At 40.0% G+C, this 27,168-nt stretch overlaps 1 long non-coding RNA gene across 1 annotated transcript in view; it reads right to left on the bottom strand.

Annotated features, from left to right (window-relative positions):
• Positions 1 to 11,794: 11,794 nt before the first annotated feature.
• Positions 11,795 to 27,168, bottom strand: part of LOC129486380 (uncharacterized) — a 33,374-nt gene continuing 18,000 nt past the window's right edge. Inside the window, exon 3 of the long non-coding RNA XR_010121872.1 lies at positions 11,795 to 13,174. This is a non-coding gene — a long non-coding RNA (uncharacterized lncRNA). The remainder of the gene's footprint in view (positions 13,175 to 27,168) is intronic.

Raw genomic sequence — 27,168 nt, 5'->3', positions numbered from 1 at the left:
AGAATTAAAATGGTATCCAACCAGACGGAAAGAGAATGGGAGAGAAGACAATAGCAGATGAGAGATTTCCACATATTTTGGAAATATGGAAATCAGGTAGAAGATAACTGTCTTAAGTGAGTGGACAGTGTTCAAGCCTTCATGCCTGTAGAAAGGGAATTCAGCCCAGAAAAGAACTTTGTGCGTTGCACAGTCCCTGAGAAACACAGCACTTTAAAGCAAGAATCAGGAATGAGGCTGAAAACAGGCAGATATCTTTAAACCCTGGACGGACTGGCTGATTTTCAGCATCCATTCTCTACTATATAGCAGGAGGACACAGGACATGGGAGACAGGTCTTGGGGAGGCAAGGGAGGAGAATGGAACTAACATATTGTCTGATATGTTGAAGATTTTTGGAAAAGATTATTGCCAGGCATTTATCATATGGATTATGACATATATATTCTGGGTCACAGTTCTGGCCTTAAGCAGCTCATAGCTCAGTTAATAAACATAGCCTGCAGCCACAGCCAGTGCCCCTTCTCCCCAGCACATGACCCCAATTCCCAACCCCACCCAAGTCTCATGCATTGAGCTCTGCTTTTCACAGAGGGATTTTGATTAAATTTGTCCTTGACAGAGTTTATCAAATATATGTAATGACTTCTTTTGAAAAAAATTAATGCCAAAACTAAAATAGTTTTTATCATACATTAATTCAATATACACAAATACAAAACTAGCTTTATGTAACTTATGTTTCTAGCTATTGTAAAAGTATAAAAACAAAATAAATTTACAAAATAAATAAAACACCATAGGTAAGAAATTGGGCACTAAAATCAGAATGTCCGAGTTCAAACTCTGGCATCATTTATTAATTGTGTCTTTTTGAATGTTACTGAAACTCCCAGGCCTTGGTTTCGTCATCTGTGAAACAGAAATTATAATAATTCCTATTACACAGATTGCTTCGGGATTAAATAATACACGTAAAGTATTGAATACTCAGTTAATGTAAGCCACAGAGTTTGTTACTTTTATTATTACCAAACCCAATAAAATGCAAATTGAATTAGTGTAATGTAATACATGACATTTTGCTGAAACCAAATAGCTAATATGAATATGGTACTGAGCTATGGCACAAGGTCTATATTTATACAGGTTGTGTATCCCTTATCCAAAATGCTTGGGACCAGAACTGTTCTGGATTTCAGAGTTTTCTGGATTTGGGGATATTTGCATTATACGAGTTGAGCATCCCAAATCCAAAAATTCAAAATCTAAAAGCTCCAGTGACCATTATCCTTGAGCATTATGCCAGTGTTCTGAACGTTTCCGATTTTGGAGCATTTCAGATTTTAGACTTTCAAATGTGGGATGCTCAACCTGTACTACCATCTGTATGATGATTCAGTTTACACGCTGTATTCTTACTACTGGGAAAACTGCATTTGCTCAGTACACCATGATTGCATATGACCTTTTCCTGGAGTGAAATTCGTCACTGGTGCATTGTTTTCATCTATTCTACCCTAATCAGGTTATAACAAAGTATTAGCACAAAGGGAGGCTCTGAAATTGTGCATCTGTATTTGGTAATAAAATAGCCATACAAATTAGTCAAAATTATAAATGTTTATATCATATTTCTTCGATTGTCATTAAAATGAAAACACAGTCAAAAATTTACCACCAAAACTTCTAAGGATCACTGACCTATGATAGGAAGCCCAGAAGAAAACTAATTGGGCTGGGTGCCAGAATTGAGATCCTAAATTACATGCCAACTATAGTAAGATAAAAATTCATAAATATAACTGCAAACTCCTACCCTTATGTCCTAAAAACAAACCATACAAGTACAGTTGGGAAGACATATCCTGATAAGAGCACATATTTTAAGAACCCAGGGGCTGTTTGATTGTCAATAGTGTGATGTACTTGCCAAAAAACTAATGAGATCTTGGATACACTGACAGAAACACAGTCTCCAAAACAAAGGGAGTTCTACTCTGCTCCATGCAGATGGAATCATACTTAGAGTCATGTATTTGGCTCCAGATAAGGCCCTTTAATAAGCTCATAGACAATTTAGAACAAATGTATTATGGTGATTAAAACCATGGAATTCAGAGTTTGAAAGATGGAAATTGGAATATCAGCTCCATCAACTCAGCATGTTGGTTCACCACTCCGAGCCTCAGCTTTCATGTCTGCCAAGTAGAGATATTAATAATGCATATCTCCTGCTATTGTTGTGAGAATTAAATAAGAAATTCCTAGTGATATTTACTGTACTCTAAAGGTAGAGTGCTAAACACAATATCTAGCAAAGGTAGTAAAGTTTTCAAAAAATTAATAGTCTAAGCATTTTTAAGTACAGTGGATATCTTTAAGTACAAAGAACAATGAATTTTCTTTGATTTCATATAAAAAGTAATAGAACTCAGAAGAATTAGTGGTGAGAAGAGTCATCTTAAAAATCACATGGGGTTGCTATGCTCAAATATTTGAAGGTTGTTACGCAGATGAAAGAACTACTACCAGAGAGACAGTTTTTTTTTTTTTTAAACTCGCTGTAGGAAGAATTGTTCAATGAGGAGCTCAAAATCTAAGTTGCTGCCACAGGAAGTGGTGAGTTTCATAGTAGTGGGGACTTCCATAACTACCCTGAGATCCTGCAATGCCCCTCCACCCCGTGAAGTCTCTCTGAGGATGTGTCCATCAATTTAACGTTCACTTCAAGGTTGGAAAATCTGAAAACCAAAATCTGTATCTCCCAGTCCCAAACCCTGTCCAATGTTCCCTAGGCAAAATGCTCTTTTCTCTTACAAACTAAATGAGCCAAAGATGGGTCTCATTTGAGGAAAAATTGAGAGGATGTCATGAGCCCATAGCAAGGTCCTCAGCTCCTTCAGCATATAGCCCAAACAAAGCCCAAATCCCTTCTGGATTAATCTGACCCCATTCTGTGCAAGTCTTTCACTTCTAACCCAGTGGCACTTACATTGTCAATTGGAAGACTATTATTTTTGCCATTGTTGGCATATCGTACTCTCATTGATCCACAGAGTGAAGCCAGGATCTATGGGTAAAAGTTTTATGGTAGCAGCTTTTCATTTAATAAAAGAAATAACTTTTTTTTGGTCGGGGTCGGGGGGAGCTCTCTCGCTATGTCTCCCAGGCTGGAGTGCAATGGTGCGATCTCAGCTCACTGTAACCTCTGCCTCCCAGGTTCAAGTGATTTTCCTGCCTCAGCCTCCTGAGTAGCTGGGATTACAGGCATGTGGCACCATGCCCCGCTAGTTTTTGTATTTTTAGTAGAGACGGTGATCTAGGTTGAAATGATACATACCTGCACCTGCTATAAACACTTTAATTTAGAAACTAAAACAAAACCTCGATTTTTTTTTTTTGAGACAGGTTCTCACTCTGTTGCCCAGGCTGGAGTGCAGTGGCATAATCATAGCTCACTGCAGCCTTGAACTCCTAGGTTCAAGTGATCCTCCCGCCTCAGCCTCCCAAGTAGCTAGGACTACGGGTGTGCACCACAATGCCCAGCAAATTTTTTTCTATTTTCTTGTAGCTATGTTGCCCAGGCTGGTCTCAAACTCTTGGCCTCAAGCAAAACCTTAATTTCAAATAGTGCTGTTCCTATTTTCTTCACCAAGGATTAGTGTGTTATAATAATAAACGTTATCTGTACATCATAAGGAAACAGCCGTTTTCTAAGAACACACACACGGGCTGGGTGCAGTGGCTCATCCCTGTAATCTCAACACTTTGGGAGGCCAAGGCCAGTGGGTCACCTGAGCCCAGTAATTCAAGACCAACCTGGGCAACATGGTGAAACTCCATCTTTATGAGAAAATACAAAAGAGATCGATCAGCTGAGCATTGTGGCACACATGGCATGTGCCTAAAGTCCCAGCTACTCAGGGGGCTGAGGTGGGAGTATGGCCTGAGCCCTAGAGGCAGAGGTTGCAGTGAACCAAGATAACACCACTGCACTCCAGCCTGGGTGATAGAGTGAGATCCTGTCTTAAAAATAATAAAATTAAATTAAGTAATACATACATAAATGACAAAGAAAAAGCTTCTTTTATAAAACTTCATGTGAAATCCTGGAGGATCAATATCATCCTCCAAAAATGTGTAATAAGGCTTGACTGTGATTCCTGCTTTCATTCTCAAATCACGAAAAGAATCACCCAGTAGGACATGACATTTAATGCACACAATGTAGGTGGACACAAAAACGTATGTAAAAAGGAAGCTATCACCAGATCATCCCAAAACTGGACCTGTAGTAAAACTCTGCCTTTCTGACTTCCTTGTGCAGAGAGCAATCGTGTCCCATGGAACAATCTTAATCTTGCAGTGTCACCAGGCACTTACATGAGATGCATGGAGAGGCTCTTAACACACTTCCTTCATATTGTTAAGAGCATATACCACCTCCAGAGAAGGTTCATTCTCTTCCTTTACAAAAAGCACGATGGTCTCAGCCCCTAGCATTTCCTCTTTAATAAGAGCAATTTGTTCATAAGCTGAAAAAATGTCATTAAATGCACTTCCTGTTGTCATGCAGTAATTTAGTTGCCAAGGTAATCTTGGGTAAACTTGAAAAATACTTTGGATGGGCCATTTCTAATGCTTGTTTCTAAAACTCTAGAACTTTTTAAAGTCCTGGAGGATAAAGAGACTGAAAAGGCTTTTCTCTTTAATGCCTAACTGTGGACTCAGCAAATGTAGCACAGCTCTTCACAATATGACAGCCATTACGCTCCTGACAATGATCACTCCATCACTTCCCACCTCAAGATAGGCTTATACATTAGCCCTATCTTCCCGATTCAGTGAAAGCACTAACTTAGGACTCCGTGTCAGTGAAGGGAATTAATTTATGAAATAAGCACTTTCCCATAATAGCCCCCAAAGCTTTTCACAATTGAACACTGTCATTTGGGCCTACCACCAATAATAGAGTGACAAAGCACACTCTGAAGCAGTTTAACAAAGGAACAGCAGACAACTCGGGATTGAACACATTCAGGCTGCTACCCAAGAAAGCCATTGTTGGCTGAGAGGCCCTGATGATTCACAGCTGTCACTCACTCTGTTCATCAACCATGTCAGGGCTCAAAAGGTTTCAGGAAACACTGTCGGGAAGACTTTTTGGCTAACAGCTACATTTGACAACTGACCTTTAATCTTTATTTCACATTATCATCCTATCATTAGCCAAGGATAATATATGAGCATTTTTCAAATATGATTTCATGGACTGAAGATTTTCTAAAGACTTTTCATCCAAAGAAATACACTATTATTATTAGCTTCACCAGATTCTGACTATATCCTGGATTTCTTAAAAGGTCTCAATTAAGTAAAATTAATGATTTCATTAGAGTTGAATAAGCAGTCACGCGTATTTGTTTCCTTCTTTTTGTAGAGGCTCTCTTGGCCACATCAAAATACGATAACACAAACTAAAGCAGCACAGGCTGCATGAGAGAAAAAGCCCTGATCTGGAAGACAAGAGTCTGCTTTGACCTTCAGCAGACCATTTCATATCCCTTTGTCTATTGCTTCATCTGTAATATGTGAGGATTGAACTAAAAAGGAGGGCATGTGGCTCCGGTCAGTGTAGCTGGAGCAGAGGAAGAAATGAAATATGAGCAAGATGAGTTTTGGACAAGTAGGCAGGGGCCAGACCATGCCCTGCAGATCTCGTCAAAGATTCTGATATTTGCCCTAAGAGAAGTAGGATTTAACCCACTGAATGACTTAAGCAAGGGAGTAATATGCTATGATCTCCAATACTTTGGATTGAAGACCAGAGCAGAGACATGGAGACCAGTCAGTACACTACTTCAGTAGCCCAGGTAACGAATGGTAAGTGCTTAGGCTAGGGTGATGGCAATGAAGATGGAAATAAGAGGGTGGATTTTATTTAGGTGGCATCTTAGTCCATTTGTCCTGTGATAATAAAATACCTGAGTCTGGGTGGTTCATAAAAAACAGAAATTTCTCAAAGTTCTGGAAGCTGAGAGTCCAAGATCTAGGCGCCAGCAGATTCAGTGTATGGCAATGGCCTGGTCTCTACTTCCAAGTTGGTGCCTTGTTGCTATATCCTCCATAGGGGAGGAATGTTGTGTCCTCACAGGGTGGAAGGGATGGAAGGGCAAGAGAGAGGCAAACTCCCTCTGTCAAGTCCTTTCATAAGGGCATCTAATTCTATTCATGTGGGCAGAGCCCTCATGATTCAATCATCTCCTTAAAGCCACACCTCTTAACAGTCTTCCATTGGGAATTAAGTTTCCACATGAATTTGGGGTGGGGACAACCAACCATCATTCAAACCATAGCAGGTGGTAACATCAGCAGGACTTAGCAATGGAGGGTAAGGAGAGGGATTTGTCAAGAATGCCTCCAGGCAGGGCGCGGTGGCTCACGTCTGTAATCTCAGCACTTTGGGAGGCTGGGATGAGAATATCGGGCCTTAAATGTCTTAAATGTGGGAGAGAATACTTGACCCTAGATTTGCCTGCCTGCATCTTTCTCCTGACTCCAACCTCAGTTGGAGGCGGGCAGATCATGAGGTCAGGAGATTGAGACCATCCTGGCTAACACGGTGAAACCCCATCTCTACTAAACATACAAAAAATTAGCCAGGTATGGTGGCGGGCGCCTGTAGTCCCAGCTACTCGGGAGGCTGAGGAAGGAGAATGGCATGAACCCAGGAGGCAGAGTTTGCAGTGAGCCAAGATCATGCCACTGCACTCCATCCAGCCTGGGTGACAGCAAGACACCATCTCAAAAAAAAAAGAAAAAGAATGCCTCCAAAGTTGATGGCCCAAGTAACTGGCAGGTTGCTCATGCCACGGGCTGGAATAGAAAACACTGGGAAAGAACCAGTTTAGGAGAGGTTTAGGAGAAAGACTGCAGGTTCAATTTTAAACAAATTGAGCTAGAGGTGCTTCTAAAATGTTCAAATGGTCATGTCAAGGCAATAAATGGGCCTGGAGTTTAGAGAAGGAATCTGAGCTGGAGTTAATTTAACAGTCATCAGCATATGGAAGAAAACTGAGTCCACTGGTATGGAGCAAGTATGGAGTTAGGAAAGAAGAGGCCCTGGAGCCAAGTTCTCAGGAGCATCATCAATTAACCACTGAGTATAGAAGCATGAGCTTTAAAGAGAACTGAGAAGGGAAAGGCCACATAAGTGAGAGGAAAACCAAAATGTAGTGTTACAGAAGCTAAGGGGAAAAGTTTTTTTTTTGGACAGAGAGTTCAACAATGAATTAAGTGACTGGAGGTCACTGATGATCTTAACTTTTTCAGTGGATAATGAAGTCAAAAGCAAGATTAGAATGAAGTTTTTAAAGTTTTTAAAATTAACCCAAATTTGCATATAGCATTTTACCCTAAAAGAATCTCAGATAAAGGGGAGTCACAGAAATAACATTTGAATAAATCACGTCTCAAAAAGAAAGATTGCATTCTCAGCAGGGTTCTGATAAAGACCCAAACTAATTCAATTTAGAAAAAAAAGAAAAAAGAAAAAGTTCCAGGGCATTTCTACACCTCAGGATCTCAGGGGCAGCACCCCTGGGTGGAGACTTCAGTTGAGTATAGGACAAGCCTTCATGATTCACAAGCCCAACAAATCTTAGAGCTTTATTATACTATGTTCTTAGATTCTGTGCTAGGAAACCACAGAATTCAGGACACTGCCTTCCTGCAAGGACCTGGGGTACTTAGTCACCATTACAGACATTTGTAGAGCACACTCTTTGTCCAAGAGACTATGCTTGGTGCCACAGCTCAAAGAAAAGGTCTGCAGATCTGTTTGAACCTAAGGAGGGACTCACCGGAGCCCTTCCTGGGTATGACAGCATGCTTACGCTCTCCCAGTTCACAACCTAGGCCAAATGGGAGATGACTACGGTTTTTGAAAGTATTAGATCTTGGTTCAAACAGCTCCTTGAATAGGATAAAATGATCCTGGTGATAATGCCACCTTCCTCTCCCAAGTCTTTTTTGGCAACTGTGCTTATTACTCATTCATTCATTAATTCATCACTTTCTAGTCATTCGACTACATATCAGGCTCTGGGACAGGTGCTGGAAATTCAGTGGTAAGCAAGATGGGCATGGTCTTAACTCTTGTGGAGCTTACCAGATAGAAGATATCCCCGTTCAGGATGTATTGGCCCACACAGAGCTAAGAGATCAGTAGCCATGATTGATGGAGTAGGGCTATCAGCCTTTTGGAGACGTCTGTGTCATGCATCAGGGTCCATCTGTGGCCACTGTGCAAACTGTTTGGAGAAGTGAGGGAGCCTCTGAGGAGCCAAGGAGAGGTTGGGGTGGGGTTGAGTGTTGAAGTGTATCAACCCACTGATAAAGAAGGGAGATCATACCAGCAGCACTTCATTTTTAGAATGATGCATGCCGCAATTTGGAAGGGACCTCTGGTGCCATCTAATCTCCTCCTACCTCCTCAACACACAGCTCCCCTCTACTGCAGCCCCTGCATTCATTCAGCCTGTTTTACAAGGCAGCAGCTTCGTTGCTGAACAGTGGTGTTATAATGGTCCCAATCCCACCCCTCTGCTTGGTCCTGGGATTACAGGTGTGCACTACCACGTCTGGCTAATTTTTGTGTTTTTAGTAGAGACGGGGTTTCACCATGTTGGCCAGGCTGGTCTCAAACTCCTGACCTCAAGTGATCCACCAGTCTCTCCCTTCCAAAGTGCTGGGATTACAGGCATGAGCTGTCTGGCCCAAGTTATTACTTTAATACCACAGTGAATCATACATAACGTTGCAGCAAAATACACCTGGTGCACTCATTAAAACAAAGATCACATTTGCATAGTTGCTGTCCATAGAAAGATACACACAGAGGCAGCTGGAAAGCTAATGAGGTTGTCCAGATGGCAGCATCTTCCTCGTGTGGCACATGTGTTCCAGGAGCTTTCGTGGGACTCCACAGCCTCCGCCTGCCTCCTTCCCCTCCCTTCTCCTAGAAGGATAGTCTAGGCTAGCATTGTTAACCGGAAGATTGTAGAGGAGGATGGAAGCAGCATTCTGATGAATACTGAAGCTCATTGTGAGAGAAGGTACCATTACTGGAAAAGAGGAGTATTTAAGACGGGTATTACTAATAGGAGTTAGGCCAGGGGGAGCCTTCAGGCAGGGCATCATCTGATGTGATGGCTGGCTTCATGTATTTGAAAAAGGGAGCGATTTATTCAGTGCTGCTCCTGAGGGCAGTATGGAGCCTGCTGAACCAGGGCCTATCACAGTGGACCTTATAAGTGCTACTTATAAAGCATTTGGCATAGTACCTGGTAGATAAGTTGTTTATGTCATTAGAGGCCAGAACTACCAAAGGTGTCTGCTTTTTGTTCCCTGTCTTAGATGCGGGAGAGAATATTTGACCCTAGATTTGCCCGCCTGCATCTTTCTCATGACTCCAACCTCAGTTCCTCCTCTGACTGACTCTCTCCATCTGTATTGCAAAACACCAAACTCTCTGCCAAAGAACACGTGTAAGTGACCAAAACAGTAAGAATTGCTGATCTTTACTCTCACAGGCACTGACAGTTGCCTGGCAGAATCAAGGGGGAGCTTATTAAGAGGGAGGGTTTTTTTGTCATTACATACAGTTGGATAGCGAGAAAGTATGGCCCACTGGAGGGACAGCTCCAGTAATTCTCCAGAACACAGAGGGGGAGTCAACACATTCTGAGTCAGTCACCAGTACAACTTTTGGCCAAAACCCATTTTCCTGTCTTTGATTTCACCATATGACCCCTGCTGATTGCTCTGACCCTTCCCACCACAATGCACACTTACACATATTTCACCCAAATCACGTAAGGCTGGTAACAAAGAAGTAACACCATGGGCCACCACTTGGCCAGGTTATCTTCCTCCTCCTGACTCTAGAAAAAGGTACAATGGAGAATGCACAAATTTGACAACAACAAAATCAATGGAATAGCTACATTCTTATGACAAATTATGCCAAGTCTGAAGGCTTCTGAGCATTTCCTGTTGTCATAAAGGCAAAAACATATTTCATTATTTCGAAAATCTGAGCATCAACAAGATAACAAGTCTGACCTTTGTATCCAAGCCCTTTATAACTTTGGGGCCAGAACTGGTAGAATGGGGAGGAGTCCACTCTGTTCTCTTTAAGTTCTTCTGGAGAATTTCTGCTCAATTTACTCTTCTTAAAATGTCAAACTCCTTATATCTATATACACAATTCTTTGCCTTATGAATTAAGGTCCTTTGACTCCTGTACCCTCAGTGGACCAATGACAGTTTCAGGATTTGAGCAGCTAAGCTTGAGTGTGAATTCAGTCTATGCTCTCCTGGGGTTTCCAATCTGTGCTGTACTTAGGTTTTCTTTTTTCTTTTTCCTTTTTTCTTTTTTTCCCCACTGTCTCACTTTCCCAATGTACTTAGGTTTATTAAATGAGTTTACGTATTTCAAATACAGGATAGTTTTTGAAACTGCAATATCTTAAATTTATAAGAAAAACTTGGCCTTCAGATTCACAAATAATCCAAAAACTTATAAATAATTAAAACCTCAACATTCTCCTTTATGAAAAATTTAGTCAGAATTCTTAATGAAATAAAGTGATTTAAACTCTAGCTCATATAACATAGGATTAAATATTTCTAAATCAGATTGCTCAAAAAGATACAAAAAGCCTCAATAATTCATGGACAATCAGGAATGAGGTTGAGCTGAATGAGCAGAGAAATGATGTATAAAGTTAGACACAGCTTGGTCTTCCCAAGCAGGTGGCACAGCAACACTTCACCTCTCACGGCAGAAAAAGCAATTCACCATCATATGCTACTATCTTTTTTATTTAAGAATAGCATTTGACAAGCTTATTTTAGAATCTGATTCATTTTCATTTTTAGGAAATTTAAAGGCCTTAAACCTTCTCCATACTGTGCGTGATTACACCTAATTAAAGTTCACATCTTTCGCAGAAAGGTGAGATATCAGTTCTAATTTTATGCACTGGTGTGATGGAGGCACAAGGCATTAGGTTGCAGACCAATAAACCCAGGTTTATTCCTGACTTGGTCACTACTTTTCTGGATTTTCTTAAATGCCTCAGTTTTTCCATTTATAATATATGAGCATTAATGTCTGGCCCTTGTCAGAATTCTCTATGGCAAATTATGTCATCATCTTTCATTTTATAACTGTTTAAATTATTGAGCCCATACTGTATGATAGACACTATCCTATCTGCTATAAATAAAGTAAGGAACAAGAAAGTCATACTCTAACATTTGTTACATTTGTTCAAAAAATGTGTACTGCTATCCAATAATTGATATGACACTTTCAGGAACCACTGAAGATACATGAAGTCAATAAGTCAACCAACAATTCAACAAACATTTGTTGAATATTTACAATGTACAAAACATTGTACCAGATACAATGATAAATAAAAATGTACCTCACTAGACCTATGCTGCTAGAGGATACAGGTCACGTTAATCATTACACCCTGTATCCCCAAAGTCTAGCATAGTGCCTCATACTCAGCAATGCTCAATAAAGAATTGTTGAATGGACAAATGTATGACTGCGGGAGTGAAAAAAACAATCAAGGGCCCTGCTCTCAAGGGGTTAGATTTAATAGGGAATTTAAAGCATGTGCGCATCCACTCATCGCCTACAATAAATAATAGTATGTTATAAAAAGACACAAAGGAAACAAAAGAATTTAAAGCAGAAACTCTAACAGATACTTGTACACCAATGTTTATAGCAGCTTTATTCACAATAGCCAAAAGGTGGAAATAATTCAAATGTCCATTGATAGATGAATGGATCAACAAAATGTGGTGTATACATAACAATAAATTTTATTCAGCCAGAAGGAAATTCTGACACATGTTACAACATAGATGAACCTTGTGGACGTTATGCCAAGTTAATTAAGCTAGGCCCAAAAGGACAAATATTGTATTATTCCACTTACATGAGATCCCTAGAACAGTCACATTTATAGAGACATAAAGTAGAAGAATCATTAGCAGGGGCTTTGAGGGAGGGGAATATGGAGTTATTGTTTCACGAGTAAAGGATTTCTGTTTCAGATGATGAAAACGTTCTGGAAATGGATGGTGGTGGTGGCTATGCAATGTGAACATACGTAATGCCACTAAACTGTACATTTTAAAAACAATTAAAATAGTAAATTTTATGTTATGGATTTCAGTACAATTTTTTTAAGCCATGAAGGAGCTTGGGAGGCACTGAGAACATCTGCCTGGGATAACCAAGGAGGGCTTTTCTAGAGATGATCCCATTTGCACTTGCTCTTCCTGTTAATGCCTGCAAATCAAAGTTCATACTGTGGACAATAAGAAGCAAGCATTCATTTTCATGTGGTTCACCAGCTTTATATGATTCCTTATACAAGAAACCAGTAAGACACGTTGCTCTGGGAAGAAGCACTAGAAGTCTAGAGGTTTAGGGATTTGATGGCCTGGGGTAGAAAAAGACTTACTTTTCACTGTGCATTTATTTCTTTTTGTTTAAAATACAAATATTTGCATTTCCCTGATCATTAGTGATGTTGAGCATTTTTTCATATGTTTGTTGGCCATTTGTATGCCCTCTTTTGAGAATTGTCTATTCATGTCCTTAAGCCCACTTTTTGATGGGATTGTTTGTTTTTCTTGCTAATTTGTTTGAGTTTGTTGTAGTTTCTGGATATTAGTCCTTTGTCAGACATACAGATTGTGAAGACTTTCTCCCACTCTGTGGGTTGTCTGTCTACTCTGCAGACTGTTCCTTTTGCAGTGCAAAAGCTCTTTAGTTTAATTGTCCTATTTATTTTTGTTTTTATGAAATTTGCTTTGGTGTTCTTGGTCATGAAATCCTTGCCTAAGCCAATGTCTAGAAGGGCTTTTCCAATGTTGTCTTCTAGAATTTTTATAGTTTCAGGTCTTAGATTTAAGTCCTCGATCCATCTTGAGTTGATTTTTATATTAGATGAGAGATAAGGATCCAGTTTCATTCTCCTACATGTGGCTTGTCAATTATCCCAGCATCATTTGTTGAATAGGGTGTCCTTTCCCCATTTTATGTTTTTGTTTGCTTTGTTGAAGATCAGCTGGCTGTAAGAATGGCCAAAATAAAAAAAAAAATAGATGTTGGTATGGATGTGGTGAACAGGGAACACTTTTACACTGCTGCTGGAATGTAAACTAGTACAACCATTATGGAAAACAGTGCGGAGATTCCTTAAAGAACTAAAAGTAAAACTACCATTTGATCCAGCAGTCCCACTACTGGGTATCTACCCAGAGGAAATGAAGTCATTATATGAAAAAGATACTTGCACACACATGTTTATAGCAGCACAATTTGCAATTGCAAAAACGTGGAACTAACCCAAATACCCATCAATCAATGAGTAGATAAACTGTGGAATACTACTCAGTAGTAACTGTGGAATACCACTCAAATGGAATACTACTCAGTCATAAAAAAGAATGAATTAATGGCATTCACAGTGACCTGGATGAGATTAGAGACTATTATTTTAAGTGAAATAACTTAGGAATGGAAAACCAAACACCATATGTTCTCACTCACATGTGGGAGCTAAGCTATGAGGATGCAAAGGCATAAGAAAAACATGTGGATTTCGGGGACTCAGGGGGTGAGGGATAAAAGACCACAAATTGGGTGCAGTGCATACTGCTTGGGTGATGGGTGCATCAAAATCTCACAAATCACCACCGAAGAACTTACTCGTGTAACCAAACACTATCTGTTCCCCAGTAACCTATGGAAATAAAAAAAAATTAATAAAAAAATTTTTTTAAATACAAATTTTTTTAAAAACTTAAATGACTCCTGATCCTCTTTTAAAAGATTCTCAGCTGGGCGCTGTGGCTCATGCCTATAATCCCAGCACTTTGGGAGGCCAAGGTGGGCGGATCACCTGAGGTCAGGAATTCAAGACCAGCCTGGCCAGCATGGTGAAATCTCGTCTCTACTAAAAATACGAAAATTAGCTGGGCATGATGGTGGGAGACTGTTATCCCAGCTACTTGGGAGGCTGAGACAGGAGAATCGCTTGAACTCCGGAGGCAGAGGTTGCAGTGAGCCAAGATCGTGCCATTGCTCTCCAGCCAGGGTGATGAGAATGAAACTCTGTCTCACAAAAAAAAAAAAAAAAAAAAAAAAAAAAAAAAAAAAAGATTCTCAAAATTTGGTCTGAAAGATACAATAAAATTGTCTTAGTTTCGGCCGGGCGCGGTGGCTCACGCTTGTAATCCCAGCACTTTGGGAGGCCGAGGCGGGCGGATCACGAGGTCAGGAGATCGAGACCACAGTGAAACCCCGTCTCCACTAAAAAAATACAAAAAATTAGCCGGGCGTGGTGGCGGGCGCCTGTAGTCCCAGCTACTCGGAGAGGCTGAGGCAGGAGAATGGCGTGAACCCGGGAGGCGGAGCTTGCAGTGAGCCGAGATTGCGCCACTGCACTCCAGCCTGGGCGACAGAGCAAGACTCCGCCTCAAAAAAAAAAAAAAAAAAAAATTGTCTTAGTTTCATAAAGCCAATGTTCCATATCAGAAGCTTTCATCAGATAACTACCAAAGCATTCTTTCATTTTTAACTCTAACTGTCCCTTCTGGGAGTCATCAATTTTGTAACTATGAAATCTCCCTCCCTGCTAATCACCACTCAACACCCATATACCTGTTTCCCATCAGTCAGAAGAGCAGATTTGGGTATTTCTATTTTAGATAATACATGATTGATGTTCTTATACTGAGGCTTGAAACAAAAAAGATACTGAAAAACAGCCATACTAGGGATGAAATTATAAATATACATATTAAACAGTCGGTTAAATATAAAGAACTAATAAGGGAGGAAATGGGGAGATGTAGGTCAAAGGATACAAAGTAGCAAGTAAGATGAACAAGCCAAAAGATCCAGTGTACAAGATGAGGACTGTAGTTAATAGTAGTGTATTGTATTCAGGAGTTTTGCTAAATCAGGAGATGATAGCTGCTCTTGCCGCAGGGGGAAAAATGCGTGGGTATATCAGATAATGAATATGTTAATTTATTCTACCATATATATGTGTATATATGTACATATGTGTACACATTTGTATACATATATCTAAAATATACACAATAAAATTTATTTTTATAGAAAGAGCTAATGATAAATTATGCAGATAGTAAAATTTTAACCATCAATCCTTCCTCCCTGGTATGATTAATTCAGGGTCTTGGTCCCGCTCTTTTACACTGTGTTTTAATCTTGGGTCCTCTTCTAAATGAATTGTAATTTATTCATACATTCCTAAGGCAGAGATATTTGTAGTGGCAATGCCTCAGATGAAAAGACTACTTTTCTTATATTCCTTTGCAGCCCGATGTGGCCATGTGACTGAGCTCTACTCAGTAAGAACTGTTGTGTCACGTTCTGGAAGACGCCTCAGTGAGGCGATGAGCATCTTTTGCCTTTCCTTTGTCTCCTGGGAAGTGATTTTGAGGATAGAAGGTATGCGCTGAGGATGATGGGACAGAATCATGAAGCTTCCATCCAAGACTTGGCTCCTTCCTATGGATTTCTTTTATTATATGCTATTTGTGTAAGTTTTCTTTCTCTTTCTCCTGCACATTCTTTATTCCTCATGCTCACTTTTCTTTTCTGTAATTCCTGTACTTTTGAACACTGTGAAGTGCTGTTTTCTGGAAGCTTTAGCTTTCCTGCACACCCTACCCTCTGCAATCCACTCTGTCTCTTGCTTAGGGCCGCTACTAAGTGCTCTCCTGTATCCCTGGCTGCTGTGGCTGCTTTACCAGCTCCATCATGCCGCATTCTCAACACAAAGTACTATCCACTCTGCAGTTCTGTCATTTGCAATCAGTTCCCACTAGGAATGTCAGCTCCTAGAAGGAAGGGACAGTCTAGTCCATGGCTATATTCCTAGAACTTTGAACAGTGCTTGACTTTTAGTAACCACTTCATAAATATTTCATCCCATTTACTCAGCAAATGTTTGTTGAGCACCTAGTATGTGCCAAGTACCTTTCTAAGCACTAAGGACACATCAATGAACAAAATAGATAAAAACTGCTTTCCTGTGGCACTTATATTCTACTGTGGGGGAAATAAAAATAAATAACATTAAACCAATCCATCAGTGAAAAATTAAATTAATAATCCAGCATGTTAGCAGGGAGAGGTGCTATAGAAAATCAAACAGGGCAGAGGGGATTGGCAGTCTCACAGTGCAGAAGAGGGGCAAGTAGGGAGGGGGTCAAATTTTAATTAAAGGAGTAAGAGTTGGCCCTTAGAGAAGGCAGGGTTTAAGCCAGAACTTGAAGGTGGTGGGAAAGGGAGCCATTCCGATAGCCCAGGAACAAGCACTCCTGGCAGCTAGGACCATGAGGGAACAGCCCGTGCAAAGGGCCTGTGGCGTCAGGTATAGTGAGGAGGATATTGAGCCTAGAGGAGAGTGAGTAGGTGGGAGGGAGGTGTAAGAAAAGGTCAGAGAGTGGCCAGGCATGGTGGCTCATGCCTATAATCCCAGCACTTTGGGAGGCTGAGGCGGGAGGATCGCTTGAGGCCAGGAGTTTGAGCCCAACCTGGGCCACAGAATGAGAACCTGTCTCTAAGAAAATTAAAAAAAAAAAATCCAGGTGTTTTGTGGTGGTGTGTACCTGTAGTCCTAGCTACTCACGAGGCTGAGGCTAGCCTGGGCAACAGAATGAAACCCTGTTTCTGAAAAGAAAAAAAAAAGTCAGTTTTTTTTTTTTTTTTGAACGGAGTCACTCTGTTGCCCAGGCTGGAGTGCAGTGGCACAATCTCAGCTCACTGCAAGCTCCACCTCCCGGGTTCACGCCATTCTCCTGCCTCAGCCTTCCAAGTAGCTGGGACTACAGACGCCCACCACCACACCTGGAAAAGTCAGAGATCTTGAACCTTGTAGGTCAATCTCTGTTCTTTGGCTGTCACTCTGAGTGACATGAGGAGCCATGGCAGGGCTTAGGGCAGAAGAGAAGAGAGATAGGATGTGACTTTAACTTTAGCAAGATACTCTAGCTGCTGTGTTGGGAACACACTATAAAGGAACAAAAATGGAAGCACAAAATTAGGAAAACTGCAATAACCCGGGTGAAAGACAGCTAAAAGCATGGACCAGGATATCGCAAAAGGTGGGGGAAATGTTCAGATTCTAGATATATTTGAATATAGAAGCAAAGGAATTTGCTGGCCAATTAGATATGGGGAATGAAAAAAGAAAGAATCAAGGATGACTCCAAGTTTTTTGGCTTGGCTTCCTGGAAAAATGATGTTGCCATTGACGAAACAGGGAAAACCACAGATGGAGCGGACTCGGAGGAAGGATTATGGTATGGCTGAGTGAAGGGGGAGACTTCTATCAGACGTTCCAGCAGAGATATCCAGTAAGCAGTTGGATATATACACCTAGAGCTCAAACAAAAGTTCTGGGCTAAGAGTATAAACTTTGGAGTCATCATGAGCAGATGAATAAAGGATTCTTTTTATCATCACCTGAAAAATTATTTACCAAATTTCCTTCTTCAAGGAAGCTTAACATTTTGTAGCTGAAGGAATGGCTTCTGAAGAGTATGAATAAGACCATTTATAAAAGAAACCAGTCAAAACCTCACCCTATGATGCTTCCCATTCTTTCATTTTAAAGTAATGTTTCACAAAACATGTCTGAAGACCCCCGAATCGGAATAAGATCAACTTTTGTAATAAGTACCATTATGATTCTCATGCATGCTCAAATCTGAAAACCACCCACTCTGCATGTGTAACTCTGTGGCATATAGTGTCATTTGGCAGTTCCCATTTTCATACCTATTGTGGCCACTAACTGTAGGTCACAAATGATGGGCACAGCCTAAGGGCAGAGTCACTAGGAATCCCTGATATTCAATTCATTTTATAATAGCCATAGACTAACACGTTAATAAGATTTATCAATATTCAAAGAAATATTTTTCCAAGCAACGTTCTGAATCATTTCCTGCATCATCTCCATAGCAACTCTGATCATTCACCTTTAAGTTGTATTTCTCTTGCTCTGAGCTATAATAACTTTGGTTTGGATGAGCATTATGTTTCAGAAAAGATGCTGCTGTTTCTCAACCATATGTAATTCTCTGGTCTTAACATTTAGAAACCTGCATTCCCATGAGAGTTTTCCAGTTCCTTCTAATCTTGATTTTTTTTCTTTTACTATTTTTTGCTTGCTGATGATGTTTAAGAGCACGTGAAACTATACTATAGTCTGATGAATTGGAAAGTCCTCACAAAGTATAACTGGTTACTCAGAGAAACACACCAGACACTTGAAAGGATTACACAGGTTCCCTTTCGAGAAGATGCTAATTCCAGAAGATTGCACAAACACACTTAACGGGTTCCTTAGGTAATTATTTTTAGGCTCAGATTAGCCTATAGTTACTAAATAATATTTTCAAAATTTCAGAGAAGCCATAAACCCAAAGATCTCTGCAAATACTCAGAAGGTGTGGGCGTTGTGGCTAGTGCTCCTGCATAGCAGTTACCAGTCACGTCAGCGTGGGGTAGTCATGGTGGGGCCTCCCCCATGCTCGTGTTAGCTGTGCCTCATCTGGCTTTGTTCAGGTACGTTTCTTGCCTGGCCCTTTTGGTATTGGACTTAACCATTCCTACCTAGATTCGTTGTTCTTATAGGTTTAGACCCTGGAACTACATTTCCAATCTCCTATATCACAAAAAAAGAAAGAAAGAAAAGAAAAGCCACTTGACTCAGCATGCCACGCCATGGAGACTCTGGTAAGAGAGAATCTTTAGAAAGCATTTACTCTATTTTTTAAATCATAAAGCCCAAACTGTGGTATCTCTAGGGCTTTTTTCCCCAAAATTTTAATTATTTTTGACTTTAGCTCTACTGAACAAAAGATTTACATTTTAAATTATAGTAGTAATTTGTCATGTGTCTCAAATTTTAAAATGATACCACATTATACTTTTATAACTTAATCGTAGAAAACATTAATCAATTTGATACATGGGCTGCAACAAAATTTCACAAAAGAGCACAGGGACTGAGAATCCAGAGCAGCAATTGAGATCATAAGGCACCATCAGGTTTTGAGAGAGCCTGAGCCTGAGGTCGCTGGCCCCGAGCATCTCTAAAACGGGCTCCGATCCGACTTTTGTAACCCAAAGAAGACAGGAGCCAGGAGGGGAGAGGGCAAATGGTGCAGTCAAAAAATGCAGGCTCTGATGACTTCCTGAGAACTTTCTAGGCCCAGGCTTTGGCCTTGCTTCTGGTACTGGTGGACAAAGAGCACTGCTGAGGCTGACCAAATACTGTAGTCAGAGGAGCAGGTTTCCAAGGGGCCCATCCTCTCCTCTGCCTGCAAACCAGAAGACAGCAGCATTGCCAAGTAAGGAAACACTGGCATTTACTAATTAAACTCCTGAGCTTACAACTCTTTCTTGGCAGGCAGCAGCTTGCAAATTATATCACTTTTTATTTCCCACTGATTACTACTAAGTATATCAGAAAGGACTGCATAAGGATTGAGGTATCCTTTGCAATTTCTGCCTTCCACTTTATTTCGATGATACTTCATCAGATCTTGTTTCCTCCTGGGAGGCACTGAGTCTTATTCCCAAAAATATTGAGGCAGATGGTTGCTCTTCTTTTTCTACACGTGATAAGTAGGCCATATGTGGCCAAAGAAGAACATTGGGACCAATATGGGAGTATGACAGGAAAGGATTAAATACATATGTCAATGTATATTACAACATCTGGAAAGTTCTGCCACACTTCTTATAATCGATGCCTTCCCAAGGTAGCATTTTGTCTTTCTAGTTAGATTAACAGTCCCTGCAATGCAGTCATCTTGTTTTCTCCCTATGGCACCTGTGCTCTATTCCATTAGGCACTTACCAAGTATTTGTTGGCTCATGACTGATACAAGCACAAAAAGGGAAAAAATTAAGATATCCCATCATATATCCATTTTCAAGGCTGCAAATAGCATGAGATGCTGTCATGGAAGCTTAGCAGAAAAACTGCAGTGTGCAGTTTACATCTGTAGCTAACCTGGGAGCTGTAAACAGGGAGAAAAATATAATGTAACAAAATGTTCTTAACATTTATTTTCTTAGAAGAAACTGAGAAATTGAGATTCAGAAGGTATTGATAGTGTCTGCTAAATTGTCTATTATTAAATATATTGTCAAGGGAATAAACCCTTTTGATGCATATTGTAAGAAAACAGCTTTAAACAAGATACCAAGAGGAGGGAAAGAGAGGAGAATGGATATTTGGCAAAATACTCTTTGTTAAAATGGAAGTTGGCATTTCCCGTTTATTATTATAGCTGTTAAAGGACAATGAGGACAGCCGGGCGCGGTGGCTCCTGCCTGTAATCCCAGCACTTTGGGAGGCGGAGGCAGGCGGATCACTTGAAGTCAGGAGTTCGAGACCAGCCTGCCAACATGGTGAAAGCCCATCTCTACTGAAAATACAAAATTAGTCGGGCATGGTGGTGCGCGCCTGTAATCCCAGCTACCCAGGAGACTGAGGCAGGAGAATCACTTGAACCTGAAAGGCGGAGGCTGCAGTGAGCCGAGATCGCACCATTGCACTCCAGCCTGGGCAACAGAGTGAGTGAGACTCCATTTCAAAAAAAGACAATGAAGAAAACAAAAAGTAATAGTCTTTAAATATTTCAAACTATTGTGTACAGATATATTAAATATATATTTAATTCAAGGGTGCACTATTGCCTTATTTAGCAATTCTTTTTACAACAGTGCCTTTGCACTAAGGCAGCTGGCTCCTCTCTGGACTTCTGCCTCCAGGCTCCTTCCCTTGACTGCCACTTCGGTGAAATGTCCATCCATCTACAGGCTTACTTACTGCATTCTATCAGCTCTTTAATGCCTGTAGCTCCTAAAGATAATTCACAGAATTGCCTCAAAGGGATCTCTAGCCACTTTAATAAAAATTTAGAAAATAATTTAATTCCCATACAGGAGCATTTCCAATAAGTCAATTTGGATGAACTCTAACCTGGCCAAGCATGAGACAACAGCCTCCAGGCACAGCCCATGTTTACTAGAAATACCAACGTGATGCTTCAAGCCATGGGGAGCAAGATGGGCAGTTAGACTCTCTGTCTTTCCAAGAACTCAGAAGAAGCAGAAACAAGAGCTGAGCCACAGCATCACCACCACCATCTTTAGGCCAGAGTAAGATGGATGCAGCTAGAGGCTGCTGGCTGACCTCCCTCTCTAGGTCCAGCCTCCTCGACCTCCTCCCTGGCCCACGCATGTCTCTCGGTTACATCTTCTCTGCCAACTAACATCCTTCTCCTATAGTCCAGGCTCACATCATTCCTTCCTTGCACTAAGGCAGCCGGCTCCTCTCTGGACTCCTGCTTCCAGGCTCCTTCCTCTGGACTGCCAGTTTGGTGAAATGTCCATCCACCTACAGGCTTACTTACTGCATTCTATGAATTCCTTAGTACCTGCTGCTCCTGGAGAGCAAGAATGCTGCCTTTCTCAATCCTATATCCCCAGCGCCTGGCATGGCTTGTTGGTACACAGTAGGCCCTCAGTATTTGTCAGCTGAATAAATACAGAGCAAAGCATCACATGCAAACCCCTTCACAATCTGGCCCCACTTAATCATAACCTCATTTCCAGCTATCCCTCCAAATGACCTAACAGCTCTGAATTATTCTGTTTTTCAAACACAGTATACATGTTCATATTTCTGATATTTGATGAAGATACTCTCTGATTAAAATATCCCTCATTCATTTCTATTCTATTACCTCCCAATTGATCTTACAAAGTTCAGACTCACAAATCTGATGAATGAATGTATGAGTGAATGAATGAACAATTCTCCTTAAGTACCTGCCTCTATTCCTGTATCTCACTGACGAGACTTCCCTGTCAACACGATTCTCCCAGTCTTACTTCTTCCTGTCAAGATTTGTATTCCACCATACTCTAATTTTAACTAAAACTACCTCTGTGATCCTAAACAAGACTCAGTTTCCTTATTTGTTTAAAAAAATGTAGTTGGGAGACAGACTATGGGGTGACATCATCTGGGTCCACATTTGTAATGCTCTCATTCTTAGGCTTCTTGAAACTGTCTTCTATGTATCTTTTTACTAATGATTTCCTTTTTTTTAGATACTGGCAAATATGTAAAAAACTGATTTAGATATTGGTAAATATCTAAACAAACTGATAAATTGAAACATATTATCTGTAATAATAATGATGTCTAATTTGGAGAAAAAAGATAAAACTAAAAAAATTTTTAAAATCTGAAAATGAGAAAATATATATTCAGGGAACAGAAGAATAATTCAGAACTTATGAAACACTCTGTGTATGGAGGAAAAGCTAAAAAGGGTGGCCCCTTTCCAGCTTCAGAAATGTAGGTTTGGGCTGGATTATGAATGCTTATAAATTCATTGTAAAAGAAGATCAAGTATACAGAAACAATAGAGATCAATGAGTCTAGTAAAATATGTAGTTATACCTAAATGCATAGTGATATTATATTTATGTAATGTAAGAAAAACAGCACACTTCTCAAGAGCAGAAATAGAAACAAAAATATAGGGCAGAACACTCTTCAAAGTGCTGAGAGAAGAGAACTGTCAGTCTAGACTTGCAATTTCAACTAAACTATCTTTCTTCACCTGGAGTAAACTAAAGAGATCTTCAGATAAACAAAAACTGCAAGAGTTTGCCATCAGCAGAACTTAACGAAGGAATTTTATAAGAATGTACTTCAGAAAGAAAGAAAACAAACCCAAAATAATTTTTTTTTATTCATGTAGCTTCTGAGCAAAAGAATTTTTAAAAGACAAGAAGGAAAAAACCAGCAAAGATATTGGTAAATATCTAAACAAACTGGTAAATTGAAACATATTATCTATAATAATAATGATGTCTAATTTGGAGGAAAAAAGATAAAACTAAAATACTGGTCAACAAAAGTAAATAATTTGAAAGAGGATAATCAAAGTTCAGTATCTTCCAATATTCAGTAGGCAGTGTTAGGATATTGACTAACCTTAAACTTCATTAAGTTAAATATAAATGGAAACAATCCAGGCCGGGCACGATGTCTCACACCTGTAATCCCAGCACTTTGGGAGGCCAAGGTGGGCGGATCACCTGAGGTCAGGAGGAGTTCGAGACCAGCCTGGCCAACATGGTGAAACCCTCTCTCCACTAAAAATAAAAAAATTAGCTTGGCACCATGGTGCATGCCTGTAATCCCGGGTACTCAGGAGGCTGAGGCAGGAGAATTGCTTGAACCTGGAAGACAGAGGTTGCAGTGAGCTGAGATCGCGCCACTGCACTCCAGCCTGGGTGACAGAGTAAGACTCTGTCTCAGGGAAAAAAAAAAAAAAAATCCAGAAAACTTTAAAAAGAAAATAAAAACAGTGTCTAACTTCTAAACAATTAGAGAGAAATAAATGGGAGAATAAACACAAATTAACTATCATTCAAAATAAATAAAGAGATAAAGGAGACAAGCAGGACAAATAAAAAGCATTAATTTCAAATTCAAATATATCCTAAATTCCAATGACTATTAAGGGGTTAAACTTTCTGCTTAAAAGATAGAGACTGTCAGGTGAATTTTTAAAAATCCAGCTACATGCTACTTAAAAGAAACATACCTAAAATATAAAGACAGAGAAGTTAAATTCAAAAAGAAAAAATAGGCCAGGTGCAGTGGCTCAGGCCTGTAATCCCAGCACTTTGAGAGACCAAAGCAGGAGGATCACTTGAGCCCAGGAGTTCAAGACCAGCCTAGGCAACAAAGTGAGACCCCAACTCCACGTGAAACAAAAACAAAAAATTAGTTGAGTGTGGTGACGCACACCTATCCCAGCTACTCGGGAGGCTGAGGTGGGAGGATCATTTGAGCCTGAGAAATCAAGGCTGCAGTGAGCTATGATTGTGCCACTGCACTCCAGCCTGAGTGACAGAGCAAGACTCTGTCTCTAAATAAATAAATAGAAAAAATATATTCCAGGAATATACAGAGAACTGAGTACCACAAATCAAGATATGTAGGAAGTGGTGAAAGTAGTACTGGAAAGGAAGGTATAGCCTTAAATCCTTACATATTTAAAAAAAAAAAGTCTGAAAATTAGTGAAGTCAAACGTAGAAGTTTAAAACAAAGAATAACCAAAACATCTAAGTTGAGAGAAGATTAATAAAAGAGCATAAATAAGATAGAAAAGAAAGATATAATGGAGAGTATCAATTATGCCGAAAAGTGTTTTTTTGCAACTAATAAGGCAGAAAACCCTCTGGTAAGATTGATCAAGAAGAAAACACAAATGGCAAAATGATATGAGGAATGAAATGGTGGCTATAACTACAGGTAAAGAGAAGTTTTTTTTAAAAGAGACTATTATAAAGCTTTTACGCCAACTAATTTGAAAAGTTAGAAGAAATTGCCGGGCGCGGTGGCTCACGCCTGTAATCCCAGCACTTTGGGAGGCTGAGGCAGGCGGATCACGAGGTCAGGAGATCGAGACCATCCTGGCTAACATGGTGAAACCCCGTCTCTACTAAAAATACAAAAAAAAATTAGCAGGACGTAGTGGCAGGCGCCTGTAGTCCCAGCTACTCGGGAGGCTAAGGCAGGAGAATGGCGTTGAACCCAGGAGGTGGAGGTTGCAGTGAGCCAAGATCACACCACTCTACTCCAGCCTGGGCGACAGAGTGAGACTCTGTCACAGAAAAAAAAAAAAAAGAAGAAGAAAAAGAAATACAAAAATTCCTAGAAAAATATATCTTACCTAAGTTGTTTTGAAAAGAAGTCAAATGACTTCATCTTGGAATCCAACTTACCAGGGATGTGAAGGACCTCTTCAAGGAGAACTACAAACCACTGCTCAATGAAATAAAAGAGGATACAAACAAATGGAAGAACATTCCATGCTCATGGGTTGGAAGAATCAATATCGTGAAAATGGCCATACTGCCCAAGGTAATTTATAGATTCAATGCCATCCCCATCAAGCTACCAATGACTTTCTTCACAGAATTGGAAAAAACTACTTTAAAGTTCATATGGAACCAAAAAAGAGCCCGCATCGCCAAGTCAATCCTAAGCCAAAAGAACAAAGCTGGAGGCATCACGCTACCTGACTTTATACTACAAGGCTACAGTAACCAAAACAGCATGGTACTGGTACCACAACAGAGACATAGATCAATGGAACAGAACAGAGCCCTCAGAAATGATGCCGCATAGCTACAACTATCTGATCTTTGACAAACCTGACAAAAACAAGAAATGGGGAAAGGATTCCCTATTTAATAAATGGTGCTGGGAAAACTGGCTAGCCATATGTAGAAAGCTGCAACTGGATCCCTTCCTTACACCTTATACAAAAATTAATTCAAGATGGATTAAAGACTTATATGTTAGACCTAAAACCATTAAAATCCTACAAGAAAACCTAGGCAATACCATTCAGGACATAGGCGTGGGCAAGGACTTCATGTCTAAAACACCAAAAGCAATGGCAACAAAAGCCAAAATCAACAAATGGGATCTCATTAAACTAAAGAGCTTCTGCACAGCAAAAGAAACTATCATCAGAGTGAACAGGCAACCTACACAATGGGAGAAAATTTTTGCAACCTACTCATCTGACAAAGGGCTAATATCCAGAATCTACATTGAACTCAAACAAATTTACAAGAAAAAAACAAACAACCCCATCAAAAATTGGGCAGAGGACATGAACAGACACTTCTCAAAAGAAGACATTTATGCAGCCAAAAAACACATGAAGAAATGCTCCTCATCACTGGCCATCAGAGAAATGCAAATCAAAACCACAGTGAGATACCATCTCACACCAGTTAGAATGGCCATCATTAAAAAATCAGGAAACAACAGGTGCTGGAGAGGATGTGGAGAAATAGGAACACTTTTACACTGTTGGTGGGACTGTAAACTAGTTCAACCATTGTGGAAGTCAGTGTGGCGATTCCTCAGGGATCTCGAACTAGAAATACCATTTGACCCAGCCATCCCATTACTGGGTATATACCCAAAGGACTATAAATCATGCTGCTATAAAGACACATGCACACGTATGTTTATTGCGGCACTATTCACAATAGCAAAGACTTGGAACCAACCCAAATGTCCAACAACGATAGACTGGATTAAGAAAATGTGGCACATATACACCATGGAATACTATGCAGCCATAAAAAATGATGAGTTCGTGTCCTTTGTAGGGACATGGATGAAACTGGAAAACATCATTCTCAGTAAACTATCGCAAGGACAAAAAACCAAACACCGCATGTTCTCACTCATAGGTGGGAATTGAACAATGAGAACTCATGGACACAGGAAGGGGAACATCACGCTCCGGGGACTGTTGTGGGGTGTGGGGAGGGGGGAGGGACAGCATTAGGAGATACACCTAATGCTAAATGACGAATTAATGGGTGCAGGAAATCAACATGGCACATGGATACATATGTAACAAACCTGCACATTGTGCACATGTACCCTAAAACCCTGAAGTATAATAAAAAAAAAAAAAAAAAAATAGCATCAGAACATTAAAATCTATTCACAGTAAATACCAAGCCCAGATTTTATATGTGAATTCTATCAAACTTTCAAGTAACCAGATGTTCCAACGTGACACAAATTTCACCTCTTTCAGAAAAAAGAGGAATACTCCCCCACATATCCAATGCAGTTACTATAACACTTATATCCAATGTAGACAAGGATAATACAAAAAGAAAAAATTACAGGTCTACCTTACCCATGAACATAGATGCAAAGATGCAAACCAAATGTTAGCAAACCAAATCAAGCAGCATTTTTAAAAGATAATACAATGCGATTAAGCTGGGTTTATCCCAGGATGCAAAATTTATGAAATGTATAAACATAATTTACTGCATTAACAGATTAAGAGAGAAACCCATATGGTAATTTTCATTTATACAGAAAAGTTTTGATAGTATTCAACACTTATTTATTATAAAAAATCTCTG

The sequence above is a fragment of the Symphalangus syndactylus genome, chromosome 7, assembly GCF_028878055.3.
Source record: "Symphalangus syndactylus isolate Jambi chromosome 7, NHGRI_mSymSyn1-v2.1_pri, whole genome shotgun sequence".
NCBI classification, from domain to species: Eukaryota; Metazoa; Chordata; class Mammalia; order Primates; family Hylobatidae; genus Symphalangus; species Symphalangus syndactylus.
This window is presented reverse-complemented; position numbering and strand designations above follow the sequence as displayed.